This window comes from Poecilia formosa, unplaced genomic scaffold (assembly GCF_000485575.1).
Source record: "Poecilia formosa unplaced genomic scaffold, Poecilia_formosa-5.1.2 Scaffold54, whole genome shotgun sequence".
NCBI classification, from domain to species: domain Eukaryota; kingdom Metazoa; phylum Chordata; class Actinopteri; order Cyprinodontiformes; family Poeciliidae; genus Poecilia; species Poecilia formosa.
This window is the reverse complement of record NW_006799993.1, coordinates 1,950,334-1,971,486: the sequence shown is the minus strand read 5'-3', so window position 1 is coordinate 1,971,486 and position 21,153 is coordinate 1,950,334. Positions and strand designations below refer to the sequence as shown.

General features: G+C 38.7%; 1 long non-coding RNA gene across 2 annotated transcripts in view; it reads left to right on the top strand.

The window, feature by feature from the left end:
- Positions 1 to 20,652, top strand: part of LOC107836377 (uncharacterized) — a 48,697-nt gene extending 28,045 nt beyond the window's left edge. Inside the window, exons 3-6 of one of the 2 annotated variants that reach the window (XR_001662260.1) lie at positions 6,809 to 6,911; positions 14,985 to 15,025; positions 15,113 to 15,208; positions 20,278 to 20,652. This is a non-coding gene — a long non-coding RNA (uncharacterized LOC107836377). The remainder of the gene's footprint in view (positions 1 to 6,808; positions 6,912 to 14,984; positions 15,026 to 15,112; positions 15,209 to 20,277) is intronic. The other variant, XR_001662259.1, reaches the window with a different exon arrangement.
- The last annotated feature ends 501 nt before the right edge of the window (positions 20,653 to 21,153 follow it).

Below are 21,153 nucleotides of genomic sequence, written 5' to 3'. Positions count from 1 at the left end.
ATTTTTGCCTGTGTATTTGTACTTTTACTTAAGTACATTTATTGAGTACTTTCTCCACCACTGCTGGTCAGCAAGCAGCTCTAGTGTTCCTGGTGGAAGATGTGTTTTGGAAATGTTTTGTCATTTTTATCTTAACTTATTTCAGGATGCTGTTGTAGCTGTTTTAGTTGCGTAATCAAGTATTTAGGAATTGGTCTCTATGCATGTTTATCTTATTTTCTCCAAGGCTTACTCTGGTATTGAGCAGCCCAGAAAGATGACGACTACAATCCATAAAGCCACGTCAATAAATATAATTGATGTTGTTGGTTAAATTTTCTAAATATACTCTTTGATACTTTCAGGAAACGGCACTCTGACAATCAGTCTTTTGATCTCCCAGTATAAATGCTTTCAGCTGATTTGAATCTTACCTAAAACTTTGCCTGAAGCTCTGGATGAGACTTTAATACCCACCGAAACACAGTCGACCTGTTTCAGTGCTTCCAAAGTATTTCTGCAGACGTCCTTTGGAGCCCAGACTCTGGCACCGCGCCTCAGTCTTTGCTCCACATCTTCTGCTTTCCATGAAGGAGCAGAGCTCAGACAGACAGAGAGCAGCTGAGACAACAACAAAGAGGTTTCTGTCAGGACTTCAGGTGAGGCTGCTGTGACATGAGCTTCAGTGAGAGTCAGGTTTCTGTGCTGAGAGGAAAGCTCAGTCAGGGCTGGATTATTAAGCAGGAAAAAACGCTCCCAGTCTTCCATCTGTTTGGGTGGTTTGACTTCAGGGAGGACACAGACGATCTGTTTCTGATATCCTAACAGCCCTGATAGTTTGAGGGGATTATTTAGCATTAAACGGTCATTAAAAAAAAAAAAATACAGGTTAATTTTTGATAAATAAGCATTGTGCAAAGTCCCAAAGGTATTTCTGCTCTCCAGTTGGGAATGTCTGGAATGCTGTCAAGAGATGTTTGTGTATGCAAGTGTTTATAGAATCAGTTTAAATGAAGCTTAAAGTTGGCGATTAACATGAAAAATCAAACGAGAGCTCCAGAAATGACTTGGTGGAGAAAACACACATGTTCCTGAGACACGGAGAACTGTGTGAAATTTCTTAATTTCTAGGCTACATATCATGTTTTAATTGTTTGATGCACAATATGCTTTTGATTCAGAAAAGGAACCAGAACCATGATAATTTGTGTGTCATGGAAAGTTGGAACCTATATGCGATCAATCAGAACTAAATCCCAGCCTGTTGGTTTGATAGATTTTCTGAATGAGCTAAAATGTCCCATCAAAAAAAAAAAAAAAGAAACAAGAAACTCCAGAGATTTAAATCTACATTTAACTGAAGTTTTCAGTTAAAATTACATTACTTATTTTTACCATTTGCCTGACTGTTTCTAAAAGAGAGAATTCAAGGATGAGGATAAAGGTTTTCCCTCAAACTGTGCCTTCCAGAAGTTTCATAATTAGCTTTCAGGGACTGGACTTGAAGCAGGCCTGCATCACAAAATCCTATCTGTTGGTGTGAAAACGTATCGGTTTGACTGGGCTTCAACTGCTGAAAATATTGTCCACTTAGTGCTCATGTTGGGCAAGACTGCTTCATTCCAGAAGCTGTTGAATTATTTCTTTACACAGGAATTTCTAATAACATCCAGAGATCATTTGAATAGATTCAGTTCCAGGATTGAAAGTATATCTGAACTCTCATGATTAAGCTGGACCTTTGCTTGAGAAGCGTTTGCTCAAGAGGACATTTGTCTGTTGTTTGTGTGAAACGTTGTTTACCGCCACCTGCTTCATGTGGGTTTTTATCTGCGTAGGAAAACACAAAGTCAAAGTCTGCTGAAGGTTCGTCACTTCACACGTCGCTCCTTTGTGAATTTAAATCGGATTTCATCATGTTTTACACTCCAGCATAAATTCTTTGTAAGATCTGGTCTCCATCAGCTCCCGGGCAGATCATGGCTTGCATCATGTCTCCATCGTCAGCAGGCATCAAAGCAGCTTCCTGCAGAGACGTAGTGAAGGTTGCTCTCAGCTAAAGAGAGCTTTTCTTTGCGTTTTAGATGAAATGTTTTAGGGGTAATTTTTTTTTATGCATTTTTATCATCAGGTCCACATCTCTACAGGTGTTTTCTGCATGGTCTTTATGTTACCTGACGAACAGGCTGAAAACCCCAGGCCAGAATCCAAAAACTAAAGTATTTATGATGATGAAGGATAGGCTACAGGAATGGCTATCCAGCTAAAATTGTTTGATCTGAATGAATGGAGGTAGAAAAACTGTTTTTTGATTACATTTTTGCGTTATGCTATCGCCTCGCTCTGAATGAAATGCTATTATGTTGACAACAGTTTTCTTTGCGGGTCTCTCAACTCATCAGCAGATCCAGCTGTCTGTATTCCTCTTTCGCACTGCGACTCTAAACAGCCTAGTGACTGATGCTCAAAACAGCTGTACTCAAGGCGTAAAACCAATTTGTGCTTTCATTATGTACTGGTGGTTTGGACAGGATGATACTTCTCTTTGTCTGATGGCAGATTGATGGCTGCTCCTCTCCTTCAGATGGATTATAAAGGAAGAGCTCAGATGCCAGAAAATATTGTTTAGTCCTGACTGAAGCTTAAATGACTCCAAGCGATGATAGGGGTCCTGTGCCATTAATTCACGAGTCCTATATGACCCCAACGTACATCTGAGAGGAAAATTAAAAGGACAGCTTAATGCATCAACATTAATTTCAGTTTCTTTTTAATTTTTTTTTTTTCAGGGCAATGACAGATTGAGAAGACGGTGTTTTCAAGTTTGAAGAAACTTTGGTTCAGTGGGGCGGATAGTTGCAACCAGAGAATTGTGGGTTCGAGTCCAGGCTCCTCATCAGCCGCATGCTGAACTCCACTTTACCCTGCACACATGAGTACGAATGTATAAATATAGAATTGCCATTGATCATTAGTTACCATGGTAACAAACCCAGGTGAGATGTGAAATATCAGGGCGATAATGAACCTTGGAAACTGAACCTGAAGCGACCTTAAAAAACCACAAATCCTTCTTATTACCGAATATTTTGAAGAAAAGTTCTGCTCTCCTTTACATTTAGCTAAACCAGATATATTTGTTCACTACATAAAAGACAAACCTTCAGTCTGACTGATTTTTGAGATTAGTTGGGTTCATAAGAATTATTTCTATATGCTGAATGACAGGAGATGGATGGATTTATGTCCCGGAGAACAAAATGTTTTAGTGTGAACAGTATGAAACAAAAACAGAAGGTGTTGTTAAGATACTCTCCAGAGCTATTAAGAACGTCATTATCCACAGAGAAATAAATCCGGTACCAATATGGGCTGAAGTGCTACTCAGAAAGAAAATAAACCATTACAGCAAAATCAGCATAAAAGCTTAGATTATTTTTCAGCTGAAAAAAGATCTTGCTTTCAGGAAATATGTCCTGTGGGCTAATGAAACTGAGGAGCTGGATGAAAAACGGGGGACGGGGCAGCCTGCCTATTCCAGCTGTGAAGTACTGGGAATCATGTGTTGGTCTTTTGCTACAGGATGGATTGGTGCACTTTGCAAAAATAGCTGCAACATCAAAACATTGACCAGAAAGTTAAAGCATGGGCGTAAAAGATTCTTGCGGAAGAAGAAATGTTTGACCCAAGTCGTATAGTTTCAAAAGCAATTCGACCAAAACTAAGCAAATTCTCAAACTCATTGTTGTGGAATTAAGCAGGGAGAAACAGTTTTGAAACACTTTTTTCAGTTCTATTTTATCTTTATAATGTTATAAGTAAATAAAATACACCCATTTCCATTAATAAAGTGCAGCAGCATGAACACGCAAAAGAAAAGCTAAAATGTTTCCTCTTTGTCCATCTCTCTTTCACTTCCTTATTGAGCAACATTTAAATCTCTACAGAGAGCTGGACTCAAGTTCAAGTTTGTAATATGAAAAACAGTCTTTTTAAACAAAACGATCTCCAAAAACTTAATGTAGCTCATGGATCACTCATTTGTCATTTAGTTGCTGATTGATATAATGAGAGGTTGGAGCAGTAGTGCTTAAAAACCGTCTCATGGTGCTGGACCCGGTTCTCCTCCAGGGGAGCAAAGAACTGAAAACATTTTCCACATACTAACGCACCACAGATGTTGAATGAGAGGAAAACAAAATTACAACAGGTGGGAAGTTCAGAGCCCCGCAAAGAACAACGAGGAACTTCAGCTGCTGAACTTCCTGAGCATGTGGAGGCATCCTCCGAAAAAGAAAAATATCTGATTAAAAAATGAGTAGATATGAATGTTTCATTGAAACACTTTAGCTTGAACGTAAGCTGTAGTTTGAACAGGGGAGAAAGCTTTCAGACAAAAGCAGCCGCTGCTGAGGAAGACCTCCAAACAAGAAAGAATTGCTTGAATATTTTGTTCTTCAGAGTTGTGTTTTTGTCAGAACTTATTTTCTTTAAGTTTCAGTTTTTGTCTCTTCTGCCTTCTATTCTGCGTTTTTCTCCAGCTTCCCTGATCACCTCCTTGATAACAATGCCACCACCTGCTCTGATTCCCTTTACCTCACCTGCAGCCACTTCCCTAATCAGCCTCCCTGTCAGATATATGCTTCACCCCCCACAGATGCTCGCTGTGTTGTTTATTTGGCCTTGTTTGTTTCATGCGAGCTCCGATTTCAGCAGAACTTTCATATTTAGTTTATTTAAACTTTTTGTTTCAAAAACTTCTTCCCTCCTGCATGTAGCATCCACATCCTCACGTTTCTAACATGTTTTGGCACTTCTAGTATTCTTTTTTTTTTATCTTTTAATGTAATGTTATTCTGTTCCAATATATCAGATGTCACACATTTAGGATGTCATGTTAAAGATTTAACCTGTTAAATCTGGATGCTTCATATATTTGTAAAGCTATAACATCACTTTATTCACATTGTATTTAAGAAGATTCAAGAGTGGATAAATGTTTCCATTTAGTTGCGCTCTATTAGGTTGCTAACCAACTCTTCCACCTAACGCTTTACTTGAATTTCATAGCTCAAAAGGCTCCATTCATCATGCCTGGGCGGTAAACAGAAATATTTAAGCACAGCCAAAGCTCAACTTACTCTCCGGTAGGATTTTCTCCCTATTTAAACAGAATTTAAACACCTCACACAGCACACATCTATACTCAATAGTTTCTCAGATTTATAGGTCCTATGGCTGCTTGCATCCAGCACCAAATTCCTTAAGAACATAAAACCAAATGGATTACCTTTTGATTGGTCCTTCTTGGACGGCGTTCTTGGTCCAGCACCAATATTCTGGTCTTCTGCCATTCAAGGCTAGCTGGCTTGGCATCCATTCCAACAAAAACACACATTTCAGTATTTTGATTAAATAAGTAATAATATTGTAACACTATAAAAATAGACCTGGACAGCTATTAGTGAATAAAAATAAAATAAAATAAAATAAATTCTCTCTTGATGAAATGAGGTGACAGAAATTTATACAATGTGTTGATTTTTAACAACTAAAATACACACATTATATTTTTAGATATGCTGACAGCAGAATCTTCTGGATAACGCATTACTGCTGTTCTGGCTTCAGATGGAGATTCGGTGTTAGTGGACAGTTGATGGGACAAATTGTGTCAGGAAGGTTAACAAAAAGCTATTGACACATTTAGTACTTTGCTACATTGCTGGAGTCTGTACTGGAATGCTTTGTCAGACTTAATATTGCAATTCTTTTAACCACTGCAGGAAAAATGCAGTTAAGTTGGCTGTTTTTTTTTTTTCAGTTTACACTTACAGTGGGTCTTTGTAACTTTACACAGAAACAACAGAATTAATGCAACTGCAACTCAAATATTGCCTAATGACCTGGTAATATTATTTAATCTCTTACATTGCTTTGTCATTGCTTCACTCACCTCAAGATGCTAGATGCCTGAGAACAGGAAGTGAAACAGACAGAAGTGATGAGACATTTTTTTACTGTCTTATTAATTTAGCTAAAAAAATATCGGATCACTTAGGAGTTCTTGAAACTTTATTCCCAAGTGGTTAGTCAGTCCTTTTAATAAAATTTTAAAAAGTGACATGAAAGAAATGTAAAGTGATGCCTAAAAACATAAAATACACATCACTGGTTCCAGGATACATGCACTGTTCAGAGAGTTCACATCAAAAGTCACACACACACACACACACACAGCAGCACTTGGTCTTTCACAATATCCTGTTCTTTTCTCAACTTTGAGCTAAACAAGAATCAATCTGTGTGTCCTGATGTTCATTTAACTAAATATTATACCAAATAAATTGTTCCAATAATTTATGTAGCAAGTTGTAGCTGTAAATACTGAAGGTTGTTGCTCCAGTATCTTCTCAAAAGTTAAAAACACATTTTATGTCAGACAATGAACTGCTGGTTGAACTGGTCACCTTCCTGAGTCGTACTTAATATTGAATGAAGTCTTGGGAATTTCTTCTACCTTTACATCTCAAAGTTTTTACCGACTTTGAAGAAACTTGTTTCCTTCAACTTTGCTCTAAACAGTCCTGGACTACGCTTTTGTTCACCCAAGCTATAGATGAATCTGTGCTGAGAGGAAATACATTGGGTTTTCCACAGTGACTGGTTGTGGGTTTGGACTCTTGGGTCTGTTGTTTCTTTAGGAAACACTTCTTCCTTGTTTGCTTGTGGGAGATGCAGCAGTACTGAGCGACAAGAAGCAATTTGGATGAAAATGCAGCTCAGCTCTTACATTGTTATCTCGTATGTTGTTCTTATATTCCCGTAGGATACCAGTGTGTGAAACAAGCCTTGTGCCGTATTGTGAGGAGGTGGAAGAGAAAGTAGTGCTGTCTGTGAGAAGAAGGTCAGATGGCGGAAAAAGGTCAGAGGTGAAAATAACAGAAAGGTGTTTCCCATCAAAGGCCTGGCTGCAGCAGAGAGATGCAGCTGTTTACTGAATGTCTTATGAAGTTGGTAACATAATCTCAAGATGCCCGTTTCTAAAAGTTTTGAATGTTTTAGCAAAAAGTTTGCAATATCTTTTTTGAAATCATTGTTTTTGGATTTCCTTTAGACATTTAAGTAGAAAACGCTGAACTGTTCATCACTCTTTAAAATATGTTTTCACCTGCTCATTTTATTTGTAACTTCGATCCAATAATGTACATTCCTTGAATACATTCAAGTAAAAGTCATGGTTTGTATTTAAACAGGCAGTTTTCAAAGGTGGTATAATATTTGCAAATGCTTGTGCAGTAATAAGTTACCCAAGTTTAAAGATACATCCTCCTGCTGCTGTTTAATGTTCATTTAACTCTGAAAATCATTATATATACACACCTTTCTGCAAAATTTTATGAATAATTAAATTAACATGTACTTGATATATAGAAATATTTATTGGTAAATTGTCAATAAATTCAGGTTGTATAAGGGGTCCCACTAAAGCATTTCAATGGGGTTAGGGTCTGATCTTTGACTACACCATTTCAACACCTTGATTCTTTTTGTTTCAACTATTGTTATAGATTTGCTGCAGGATTTGAGATTATTTTCCTGTTTCAGACGTCCAACAGATGTCCTCCCATTCATAAATTGGTGTACTGAGATCATGGTAGAAGTTCAGATGATGAATCCTCCACTACCAAGCTTAATAGTTGATATGAGGCATTATGTTTGTTTTTTTCTCCAGACCAGGTCCTAAGATTATGACCAAACATCTCAACTTTTGTCTCATGTGTCCAAAGGACAATGCTTCAGATGTTATGTGGTTTATCCATATGCATCTTAAACTAAGTGGTGCTGCCACTGAGGCCCGAAGAGGAGACAAAGCTCTTTGTCATTTTTTGTAATTTCTCTGACCTTGGGGAATATTTTCTGCAGTATTTACCCCCTCAAAGCTTGCCGCTATCAGCTTTCTTTTTGTTTTCCAGTTGTGAAGAATTTTTCTCATACATTATAGGATGACAGAGTTCAAATATTTTGGAATTAAGATTATAAAACATCCCGATATTGATGAACAGCAACAGTCAATAGTCATCATGCACACATTCGGTTTCCCCTCTACAATCCTACAAATACAGCAGGGTTAGATTTAGGTTTTCACTTAGTTTCTCTATTTTCACTTCATTGTTGAGGAACTGTGGTGGTTTTTTTACACATATATGGAAAACATTTTAGAACCAGTTCAGTACCACATTTGTTTTAGTGAATCTTAATATTTAAACACTACAATAGAACAAGAACTTGCTTTTTTCTTTTTTTCATATTTCTTTTACCTTTTTTTTCCCCTTTGGAACATTAATATTTTACCTGCTCACTCTGCTTGTTGCCCACTACATTGTAAGTTTTTTATGATCTTTTGATGCTCAGACTGAATTTTAAAAATCACCTTTTTCTTCAGGTTACATTAATAGTCTCTAACTTTTCCAGCACCACTAATGTGAAGTGCATTACTTTAAAATGACTCAGGGGGGTTGTTCTATATTTGAGCCAGAGTATCAAGGTTTAAAATTATACATTCCTGGTTGTATTAATCCCTTAAGCCCTCGGCTGTTTTTTTAAACTTTCACCTGGAAAAACATCGTCGGATTCGGTCTGTAACTGCTCCACAACTTCTGAGGCAAAATGAACAACCTCAGGCTGAAATGATAGGAGACACTCCTGATACACAACAGGAACAAACCTGTTTCTGAAGGCAAAAACTGCAGTCAATTTTTATTGTTGTTAGCGTCTTAAAAATGACAACTGAGCAGCATCTGCATGTATTTAGAGGACAGATTTTGAAACAGACTGCAGGAAGTTTACTGTTGCTTGGGCCATTATTTGCACATAAAAAACAGCATTTCTGTACTTGTGATCTGTAAAAACTGCTCTGATGATGAGCTGATTATAAAATAGGTGATCAGAAAAGAACAACATCAAACTATCATCTGAAAAATCTGCTGCAGCACCTAAAATGATATCCATGTTGATGTTCTCTTCTTTTATCTGCTGAAATGCTGCAGATGTTAGGCTGTTCAGGTAATTCTGTGTGTTTGAGCATCCTCCTCGTTTCAGTTTAAGGTTTGATTAGGAGTCAGAACATGTCATTAAGTCTTTTTACTGCCTGTTACTGGCAGAAGATGACCACAGAATATTAAATGGGAACAATAAAGAACAACCAAGGCAGCTCTCGCAGAAAACTCACACACTCAGGACCTACAAGATGAATTGAACAAATAAGAATCCACAGAAATACAGTCCCACAGATGCAGAGTGTAGAATATCAGGATATTGGCTGCTCTCTGCTCAGATTTATGGAGGCCAATTGAATGATCCTGAGTAGTGAGAGAGTGTATTTTGGCAGGGCTCAGCTGCAGCCTCCCGGCCAACACACACTTCCACATATTAACCGGAAAAGTCAGTGGAAGGCCTCCTAAGCAAATACAGAATGAAAACAATATCCATTAAAGCGGTGGATGGTTCAGCCTAAGTCGGAGCAGCTCTGAAAGCAGCACTGAGTGACGAGCTGTCATCACTCAAACACACGGTTCCTTTAGTTTGACCAAATCTGCTCTACTATGCAGGAAGCATGTTTCGGATCATCTCTTGGATCTCCTATAAATTGGAACTTGGACGTCTGAACAGGAGTATGGTCTTTATTATCTCCTACAGGCTTGATGTACTGACTAAAACTGAGAACCTTCAGAAGACGTGCGCCTGGCTGAAAATCATCTAGGTTTTCATCCTTGAGGCTACTAAGACTTTGAAACATAGTACAAGGCTCCACTGTACCCTTGAATAATAAACTGTGAATAGTGGTTTACTAGTCATGGATTCTCCTATTTGTGGATTATTTCCATAGATGGTTTTGTAGCATATATCTAGAATATTTTAAAGAAGAAATGCAGCTTGGACAGCTAAAATGCCGTGGTGCAGCGCTACTTGACATACTATTGGCTAGCGTTTGCAAATCCACCAGTCAAGGAGCACCATTTATTTTCCTTGACACTGATTGGCTGTACCAGAGTAGTTGTCCCAGAATCTCATATTGTATGCTTTTATAGAAAATAGGAAAAAAAAAAAAAAAAGTATTTTGATGTAAAAACTATACAAGTAGACATAAATTCACATTTATTTATAAAACACGTTTAATTTAACAATTTGTTTGACCAGTGCTGTACACCATGAAAACAAATCAAAACATAGATAGTAATAAAATATAGCAAAAAGTATGTCCAATAAAATGAATATTCATTTCCAACAAATGGAAATGAATGACCCAAACTATGTGAAAAGCCAGTGAGGACAGATGGCAAGTGAAGCATGTCTGGTATTTAATGGAAACCTGTTCCATAATGTTGGAGTTAAACCCAAGGTCAGGATAAAACAATGTCTGATAATGACACTAATTTCAATCCAAATTTTTATGTGTTTTATTGAGTTTCACATCATGTGATTCTAAGTCAAACATTCTGTGGTAAAATAGAAAATAAACAGAAGCAGAAAAACTTGGAGTATGATCATTTAAAACATATCAGAATACAAATTCAGATGGATTTAAAATCCATCTGTGACCAGTTTAAATGGTGAATGATGTTTTTGCTGTAAAGTATTGCTAAGCTATGTTGATAAAACCAGGATGTTTTTTTTTTTTTCCTCATCACTCCCTGTCTCCACATTCCTGTTCCAGTCAATGGAGATTTTCTGTGTGAATTTTACAAACACTGTTCATACAAATTTCATGGCAAACTACAACTGTTCTTATATTTCTTATTATTTATTAATTTTTGGTGATCAAGCATAAGTAACTGCAATTTATGATTGCTACTTGCCTAGCTGGAATATCCTGAAATTGTCTCCCATGAGGCTGACAAGGAGGAAACTGTCCCTGCAATCATCTCTGAGCATCTTCCTCATATCAGACATACAGAAAGAATAGATCATTGCAGTTTTCTTGCAGCAAGAAACACAAAGAATCCTGCATGAAATATAGCGGAGCTGCTGTTGCTGCGCTGTGATATCTTCTCAGAATTTATGCAAGTATTTACGAGACATTGCATCATTTTGTTCATTTCACACATGAGCAGTAAAAGAGCATTTTTTGGCACCTCTGCCAGAGACAGACCCAAGTTTGGGTGTCCTAATAAAGGAAGAATTATTTAGCTGGCACTGGCAGTGCTGATTGAGACTTGAGCTTTAATTAAAGATTTCATGCATCCCAGTTTCTGGCAGACGTTGCCGCTTCCTCTGTTTCTGCTTCAGTTCCTGCCAACGTCTTTTCAAACGCAAACCTCCAGTCGTCTGTTGAACTCATCCGGGGACATGCAGGAGAAATGAGTTCAGTCACACAACTTCATGTCTTCCTCAGCCTGTCTGTGATGCCAGGGTTTCCAACCTACAGTCATTGAGAAGAGTCAGTGAAAGGCCACAGTGTTGCTGGCAGCTGCAGCGACTCTCAAAAGGCCACATTACAGGAGTCTCAGCCTGTTTTGTGCAACTACGCACTTTATAGAACAAAGGGAAAAGTGAAATAAGTTGAGATATGAGAAGCCGTAAAAGCAAAAAAGTACAAAAAAGAAAGGTAGTGTGCACATAAAATGCTTTCAGGTTTTAATTTTAACTGCAAATTGTTGGTACCAAACTGAAACACACTTTAAAAGACTCTAACATATTTGAATCTCTAATAAGAAACATGTCAAACAGAACAGTAATAAATAGATAAATAAACAGTGCAGTTTGGTTAAGCCACCAGCATCATTTCCCCATAGAAACCATGGACTCACCTGTTGCTGAACTCTGCATGTTTTGCAGCCAGTCCTGTCATTTCTGTCCTGCACAGCTGTAATTGCAAAGTGCATCAGTCAGAAACAATTTGCTCTGAACAACTCAGTGACTCAGTGATGTGGAAGCTGAGTGCGTGTGTTGAGCAGCGGTAGAGATTAACTGATTAGTACAGCAAACAATTTTTGGTCTGAACTAAGCTTCCTCCAGCTCCTCTCCAGCCTGAAGAGACGCTGAAGTGCATCACACAGCTGCGTGGTGCACAGCTACGGGACATCTAGTCACGCTGTGTCCTTTCCTCGTTCCTCCCTTTTGCTCCAGGTGACTTTTAGTCAGTTACCTTTTCTTTCGGTAATGTCTAATTGTTTTTTAGTTTAAGTGTTCGGTAATCTTGGCTGCCCTCTGCAGAATAAGCCGCTGTAATCCAGCGAGACGCTGAACAAATTTCTAAAGTCAGTCTGAAACTTGCCTGCAGTTACAGATGTATTAGTGGAATGACTCAGTATTTGGGAAACCCTGGTTACTGTTACCAAATCCCGTTTTAAATCATTCTTTATTCGATAACTCTTGATGCAAAATAAGTTGAATAAATCTCTCTAATCAAGTTAACGATGTAATAATTAACCGTTATTAAGTAATCCTTAAATTTTTGAATTGTTTTGTAATTTCCTTTCCTGCATTAAGACTTGAAAACTTGATGCCATTATTTAAAATTTCGATGCGAGTGTAACATGTGGATGGATTTTAAGGTGGGTGTAGAGGGTGGGCGTGTTTACTTTCTTCATCCTAATCAGTGAATCTTTTATAGTTTTTCCACCTAAAAAACAAGTCTGATGTTTTTCATATCATATTCTCTGCCGCTCAAGTCGCCTGTGGACTTCAAAGACAGTAAAAACCTTTTAACAAACCATAAGATCTGCCTGCAACAAAAACCCTAAGCCACTTAAGCCATAAACTTGGAGACAAAAAGCAGGTCAGAGATGTAGAAAAAGAATCCCTGCTGCTCTGTTGGTCTCAGATTTTAACCTGAAAGGAAGAAGTACTCCTTCAGCCAGAATACATCTCACATTATTTATATAAGGGGGGGGAAAAAAACACAGAAACCATTTGAGCTTGGTTTTCCAGTGGTGTGCTCCCCTTGCATTTTTGAGTGCTGCCTTGGGGGCAGAACTCTCTTTAGAGGCTCTCCACATTCAGGACAAGTAACTGGCCCAAAGCATGAGAGGAGAGACTGTGGGCACAGAGCAGGTGGCGGTAGTGGGTTTGTTTAGGAGCTATCGGAGTAGCTATGCATTACATGGTACCCTGCTTGTTTTCTGGTAAATCAAGAAAAGGAGTTCCTGATTTAGAGTCAAACATCGGCAGGGAGCAACAGGGAAGTTCTTAGATTCCTGCAGGATAAGAAACAAAAGCAAAACAAAGAATCTGTGATGAAGGTGTCCAAAACACAGTGAATTATCTTGTCTGAAAGTGTAAAGTAATTAAAAATGTCCAATACATCTGCTTTGATCTCGGACTTGATAAAACATGTTGGACCAGCAGCAGATGACACGGCTCATAAACTCTTTACTGACTGGATGTTTCAGCCTGAAGCAGGACCGTCTTGTTTTCTGTCCCTCCTCATTCTTCTCCCAGACACTAAGACAAAATAAAATGCAGAATACATGTTTTTCTTTACTTCCATCCGAGAAGAAGACTTTGGATAATTGAACAGCAGTTTATGTGTTCACTTTCGCTCAGGTAGATGTTATACTGATGCTGGTTCTGAAATAACTTAACACAACAAATGTAAGACTTTTGGATCACATTCTCAGTGTGGTGGTTCAATAAGAAATGACTCCGCTCACAGTCAACTCCTTCTGAGGTTTTGCTTTGTTTTCCGCTCAAGGTTCTGAATATCCCTGTTGGTCATGCACCTCTTTCCGCCACACTTCTTCCTTCCACTCAGCTTTCCGGTAATGCCCTGAAATACAGCGCTCTCCTTGCGTATATCTCTGCAGTGCTCTTTGAGACACAACTGTGTTTTGGTTATTTAGTCAAACATCTTTTTCTGCGTGACTCCTCTGATGTGTTCAACAGCTCCATGGATTTGTATTCACATCAGCCGAAAGCCGGAGCTTTCATCGTGCAGAGGATAATTTCACTTGTACATCATGTTATTTCCAGCTCCTGTCCAATTTATCATGAGCATCCAGCACTATGACCTTATATAAGATGGAAAAAAAAAAAAGAAAAAGAAAACCATCAGTTTCCCCTTTAAAGTTTCCATGATAGGTGGCTGTTGTTTTTATCCAGACTTGGAAAACTGTGGATTTACAGAGGAGTAGAATAATAAAGATGTCCCATCTGTGTGCTGTTAAAGTGCGGTGAGATCATTCTAGCCCTGAGGTGGGGTTCTGAGTCTGTTATTTCACTGAAGGAGGTGTTCATTTCACAGGACATCCAAACATAAATCATTCCTCTTTCCGAGCGGCTCTGCAGCTCAGACACCTCAGCTCAAAGTGTTTGACTGAAGCTGCGCGGAGCTGCTGGAGATTTTCCTCAGCAAGTCCTTGGAATTCTTTTTGCTGTTCCATTAATAATCCAGCACAGCCGGAGGGGCTGGGCGCGCATGTTCTGGTCAAGGACAGGAAAACTACTGCTGAAGGTGTTCTTAAATATTTTAATGTTGGCCAGAATGGGGGGGAAATAATAAGACTGCAGCTTAATGCTCCGGTTTATGATGCTGGTGAAAGAGGAAGCTGAGGGAACTTCAGAAGTTCACCCACAGATGCTCAGTCACAGGAATAGTGAATTTAAAGTAACACTGATCACAACCGGTGGCAGAACTACACTGTTTAATAGTCAATTTTTTTGTTTTTGCCAAGTTTTTTTGGCACAAAATGAGCTTTTCAGGAAGTTGCACAAAACCCATCTGATATAATCTTCATGGCCACAGCTTTGAATGCATTTTCTGTTCTGATTCAGCTGGAGAATAAATAATTGAGGCAGTTCCTTCAATCTAAACGAAGACTCAGTGATGGAATCTCTGACTTTATTCCAGCGTGGCCGATTCCCATGAAGAGTAAGGCATGGGTTGAACTGAGACTGAGAAAAGGGCAAAATCCTTTCTGCCAGATGAGTTGATTGGGTTTCCAGGGAATCTGGGGTCGGTAGATGGTGGTTTGTGTTTATGATTCCACTCTCTTTTCTTCCAGACCGTGATGAGACGGACGGTGCAGCGTTGGAGGACGGACAGGTGGGTGAACTTGGTGATGGGATGTGGAGGATCGCAGGGACAGCCAGAGGAGTGGGAGGAGATTGACGGAGGAAATGCTTTGATAAGTTCACCAGAAAACTTTGAGGACAAAGAGGCAGAGAGAATGGATCCAGAAGGAATTCAAGAATTGGAAAGGTTTCCTCAGAAGGAGGACAACGAAAGGTAAACATCCTCTGAAGCTTCCTCCCACAGCAATCTGATAGCGCCAATGTCTGCACACGCCTGCTAAAATGCCGGGCTTTGTGACATAAATCAGAAATATTTCCAGGTTTAATGTGACATTTATCCCGTACAACAAAAAAAACAAGCATATCTTTTTGAGGGAGATGTTCACAAAAATCTCAATGATTCCATTTTACAAAGAGTTGAGCACCAAATTACGTGCTGTATTTGCCTTGTCACTATACATTAAGGCCAAACCTGTTATTTCTATTATATTTTTATTGGCATGTTTACAGCCTCTTGGGTTTTGAAAGTTAAAATCTTGTTTTATGAACCAAGGGATAAGAATGTAGGAGGGGGAAATCTGTTTGGTGTGTACATTTAACTCGATTGCAGTTAAATATAATTTTCTACTAGTTCAAATTGTAAGCATGAATCAAAAAATTTGCATACAGACATTTTTACAATTTTTGAAATCTGTTAATGGAAACATGGATTCAGTCAGAACAGAGGTTGGAAGTATTAAGATTTGTAAATCAAGCAGAAAGTTTCCGTCACGTCTTTAAGTCGTCTTCACCGTTAAATGAGGCAGATTCTCACTGATTGCTGATCAGCTCTAATCACTGATCGCAGCATATTTAGCACAAACAGCTCATAGGTTTTACAAACATCCAGCCTTCCACTGAACGTCTCTTTGTGAATGTTGTTTAAGTCTGCAGGAAGACAGAAGGTCTGCCTCTACAGGTAGTGTAATCAGGATAAAATTCATGTAATCAGAGGGAATATTTTTGCACCGAGCTTCAAACGGTGACTGATGGATATGACTGAGACCAAAGCTCCTCAGTTAAGAAGCCAGCAGGGTTCAGTTTCCTAAGGCCAAATTAGCATTTAAATGAACTTTGAACAAAGAGTCTGCTGGAGTGAATGAATGGATCTGAACCTGCACAGGGGCTCACCTGGCAACTCGACCCATTCATCTTCCTAGCCTCCATCAGGGGGTGGGGATGACATCGGATGGTGGTGACAGGCGGAGGTGTCTGTCCAGCCCAACTCACTGGTTCAAAAAGAGTTGGTTTGCCCACAACAGGACCGGACCCAACAGCCCGATCACTCTGGAGGGACAGTTCAGATCGGTTATTCAATGACCGTGAGGATAGGATTCACTTCCCAGCTTCTGCTTTCATCCATAAATAAAACTTCATTTAACACTCTGTGGCCTGTAAACACACCCCACATCCATGCATGTAATTTTCCTTGGCACAAACACAAGTCCGTACCTCTGGGAGCCGGTGGAAGTCCCATGGCTACATATTTCACAGAACTCTGAGGAAAATTTACAATAAAGTCTCCTTTTTTTAGACAAATAATTTCTTTTCTCTGCTGAACCTGTAAAAGAAGATAAGTGGAAAAGCCACAGCTGTTAAAGAAGTAGTTTCGGATTACTCCCACAATCCAGGACAATGTTTATGCTCCATATTGACTCTGGTCTTTATCCATAATGTATGCAGTAAATAAATAATCATCCAGGTTGGTGGCTGCTGCCGACTTCCTACTGATGGGGAAATACCAGCATGAAGTCAGAAGAAAAATAACTTAAGTCTTTCTTTTGGTGTGTGTCTGCTCTGCATGGAGTAAACAGACCAAAACATTATATGCTTCACTCTTCTGATGATTTTACCGTATGAGCTAAACTTCTGCTTTATTTTATTTTTTTTTAGTTAAAGCTCCAAGGGCCTTTATTAGAACCTTTAACTTTGAAATGATCATTGCTGTTGTTTAGTTGAGTAACTTGAACCGAGAGCAAATAAAAATAAGATTTAATTTGCCTTGAAAGATTGCCAGGACAAAAGTTAGGACATTTCCTGTGGCAGAAAGGGTCAGCATCTAGTTTTCTTTTATCTACACCAGATCTTGGCTGACGGAGAAGAGGAGGGGAAATTAGATTTGAAATGTTGAGATTTTTCTATTTTTTTTAACCATCATGCAACAGTACATGACTAGGTACTGTGATTTAAGTACACAGCCTTGAGGCCTCCCACAGGTCAACAAAATTTGCACCTACGTAATTTTAAATGATGGTGAATGGTATGTGCTATTATAATTATTTATTATCATGGCCTCCAATTTAATTTGGATCCAAATTTTACGCAGATCCACATAACTGTGTGACTCTGGAGCGGAAACTCTCATACATGTCTTTATATCCTTCTGAACTGATCACTGAAGCTGCACCTTGTTTAGAAAACTCCCAGAAGATTATTATGTCCAAAATTCAAACTAAATGGAAACCTTTAGCCACACATTATTCCAACTCTAAATTCAGTTGAATTTATTCTTAATGCAGCGCTTCAGCATTTCAGAGCAAAACAAGTCCAATTCATGTCCACTTTTACAAAATGCCCAAATTATTCAGATGCATTCCCTTCCAGTTACATGCCAGTTCTGTCAAAATGATAATGAAATGTAGTCAAATTTAGGTGCTTCGCCCTAAACTGTGTATTCAAGCTGGTGGTTATTCACAGCGTATACGTCTTGTGCCAAACAAACCTACTTTCAAGTCAAATACAACTCTCTAATCGCTTCTTTTCTCTGTTTGCATCTCTCCAGATTAAAATGTAAAATATCTAAGGAAGCCTAGCATGTTGCAAAGGTAAAAAGGAACTGTCCTATCAACGGAAAGAAAGCTGTAGAAGAATCCGGCTCAGTATTCATCCGGCTTCAAGCTCCAGGTTGAGCAAATTTATACCCAATAAATAAAAATAATTAAAACTCACTCAGCTGCATTTCTTTCTGAGATGTAGCTGAATGTCAAAGGAATACTGACATACAGTTTAAATAAATGTATTATGTGAACAGATAACTCAGCACAGAATCATGCAGATGGAAATAAACATGGTGAGCAAATATGAAGTGCTTTGCTAATTCACACAACTTACGATTAAGATGTAACAATTAAAAAAAAAAGTCTGTCTCATGGAAAAAGATGAATAACTATGAATTAGTTATTGGTGGGATAGTTCAATTTCTTTCTCACCTGATTAATTGCTAAAAATTTCTTCAGACACAATTTAACCATGAAATTGTCACTGAAGCATAAAATACTTGCTAAAAATTTCACCTACTTCTAGCTAAACTACAAACTTGAATAACTGTGAAATTCAGTGAAGCAAAGAGTCAAAAACCTGCAATGCTTCAGGGGGACATCCTGTTTTCATAAACTCATAAAGATCTTCCAGGACTAATTAATTAGAGTCACATTTCACACCGAAACACACCAAAAGAAAAACATGCAGCAAGAAGGGAGGCAAAAATAAAAACACAGAGCCTGAAGGAATCTGTGTCCGTCTCGGGAGGATCTGTCCTGCAGAAACGACACGCCTGAATGTTTCTGAGACTTGCCAGCCTCCACTGTGTTTTTCCTTGGAACTTCATGGCAGCAGGCAAAAGGAATTATTGATCAAGAACTGCCCTGGACTCCTGGTTTTAGCAAAACATGAGGATGTCGCTAAACCAGACGGCCACAACGTGAGCACAGTCATTAGCGCGGTAGTGTTACAGATGAGCGGACAGCGCAATCACAGTTGGGAGGAGATTTCCAGAAACATTACTTATCCCGGGATCAATTTTACATGTGATTAAACACAGTTAACTAATTATGGTGACAGAATGAGTTATGATTATGGGAGATGATATGAATCACAACACAGCAGTGAATAGAGCCAAGCTGTGATTTATTTGGAGCAGATGCAAAACACATTCTTGTGCTCCAATAATGAACATCCTGCTAACGAGCATCAGTCACTGTCATGTTAATGTTTGGGGACGTTCAGCTGAAAACAGACAAAATGGAAGAAAAAACAGGTTTCCGTCATTTTAGGAAAGATTTACATAAACGTTCTAAAATGAGATGGAGAGAAATTTTAGATCCTGAATTTCTTGATTAGGTTGCAGCACAAAGTTTTTAGTCAAACCAATATGTTTCTGAAACTCAAGCTAGCTAAAGCTAGTTGATGAAATATTGAACTGGTCCACTGTAGAACAGTTCCTTCAACAAATACAAATCGTTCAAAGCATCATAAGAAGCTCTTGTGCCAAAGTTCTCCAGATAAAAAGACATGGAAACTATGAGTTAAAAACCGTGTTCATAAAAATCATTTTAAACAAGAAACTTTATAGGAATTCAAATCTGTTGTTCTTTTGATGTGTGGTATAAATTAAAGCAGTCAAAAATCAACCTTATCACTGGGAAGGGATTACTAAGGCTTCAGTCCTGAGACTAAAGCAATAACTCTACATCAAAGAAAATTACAAACTATATTTTAGGGATAAGAAAACATGTTGATGGCATCCTGCTGGGTACATTTTTCACCCCACAAAGTAATTAGGTCATTCATGTAAACTATTTTGCCTAGAAATTATTTCATCTTATTTCATTATAACCTTTCCTTAGTTTGTCTTTTTCTTTCTATTAGAATACGTTTTGATGAACACAGGACTCTAAGGACTGTTTTATACCAAAAATGGTTATTTGCAAAATATGCTTTTCTCATTAGAGCTTGCAAAGTGTCTTACCTTTAGATGACTTTATTTTGTTTTAATTTTCAGTTATGTATTAGGAGCTGACTCAGCTCTCCAGGTCCTCTGTGACCCATTAGAACGTGGCTGGATATTAAGAAAAATTGGAAGCCTCCCAAGGGATTAGGAAGGAAGTCGTGCTCCTGCAACATTTCTAATAACACCAAATTGGTTTTCATGCCGTTTCTCTTTGAAAGTTGGAAATGGGTCTAAAGTTTGGAGTCTGAATTCAGAGCATGCTTAAAGCCAAGTGATCAAAAAGAGTCTAAAATTGCTGCCGATTGTGAGTAAAGTGTAACTCCAGTCTAATTTTAGTTTGTTGCTCCAAACAACCGACTCGCAGAACAATCAGAGAGAGGAGTGGAGCGTCTTCAGGTCATTTGACTGTCAGACGTGTCATATCTAACTGTCTCAGACTTCCAATGTCAGACTCATTAGGCAGACGTGTTGACGTCCACGTCTGACTGATACTGATCCTGTTGTTATCCCGACAGCTTCACGCCTGCTCTGCCTTCACCACAAGGACAGCGGACTCCTCTTTGTGCGAGCGTTTCCCCCCCTCTTTCAGCCCAAACTGTAACCTCATCTCTGCTGATAACCATCCAGCGTCTCCCAGGAGGAAATGACCTGCTGACCTGATGAGACTGAGACCGGCCTGAATTATTAATCTGAGGCTTTTCAGCAGCCGGACGCGCAGAGTCGAGCTGACAGACGGCGTCCTGCCTTTCACAGCAGAGTTCAGGTTGTCTCATCAGTTATCCTTATGCTTACAGAAGTCCAAACAAGAGGCGACCTGAATCATGAATGACTCTGTCTTTTTCTGATGGTGTAAACTGATTTATGACGGAGTAAAACTGAGAAAATGAAAACCGTTGAAATTGACTTTTTTGTGCCAAGATCACAAAGGGATTCCCAAAACATTTCCAAACAAGCAAGCAAAAAAAAAAAAAAAAAAAAAAAAAAACTGATGAGAAATTAGGGATAACTGTCGTACTACTTTAACTTTTCCAAATGTTTTACAGTCTCAAATTTCAATGTGCTTTATTTGAATTTAAACCCAAATACTGCATAATTTTGAAGCAGAATTAAAACAAAACATTGTTTAACTTTTTGTTTTTATAAAGATAAATGATCCGGCATTCCAGAAACATTGAAAAATAAACACATATATGACTTGATGGACCTGGAGTGGTGCTGAAAGGTCAGACCTGGCCTGACCTGGACTGACAGTTTGTTGGCAGCGGTGATAAGGAGGTGACAGTGAAGCAAGCTGCTGAGCCGATCCTCACCGATAACCAATCAGCATCTGCTTCCAGCAGCTTCCTTTGCCTTCTTCCCTGACAGCTGTTCATCATGCAGAATGTCACAGA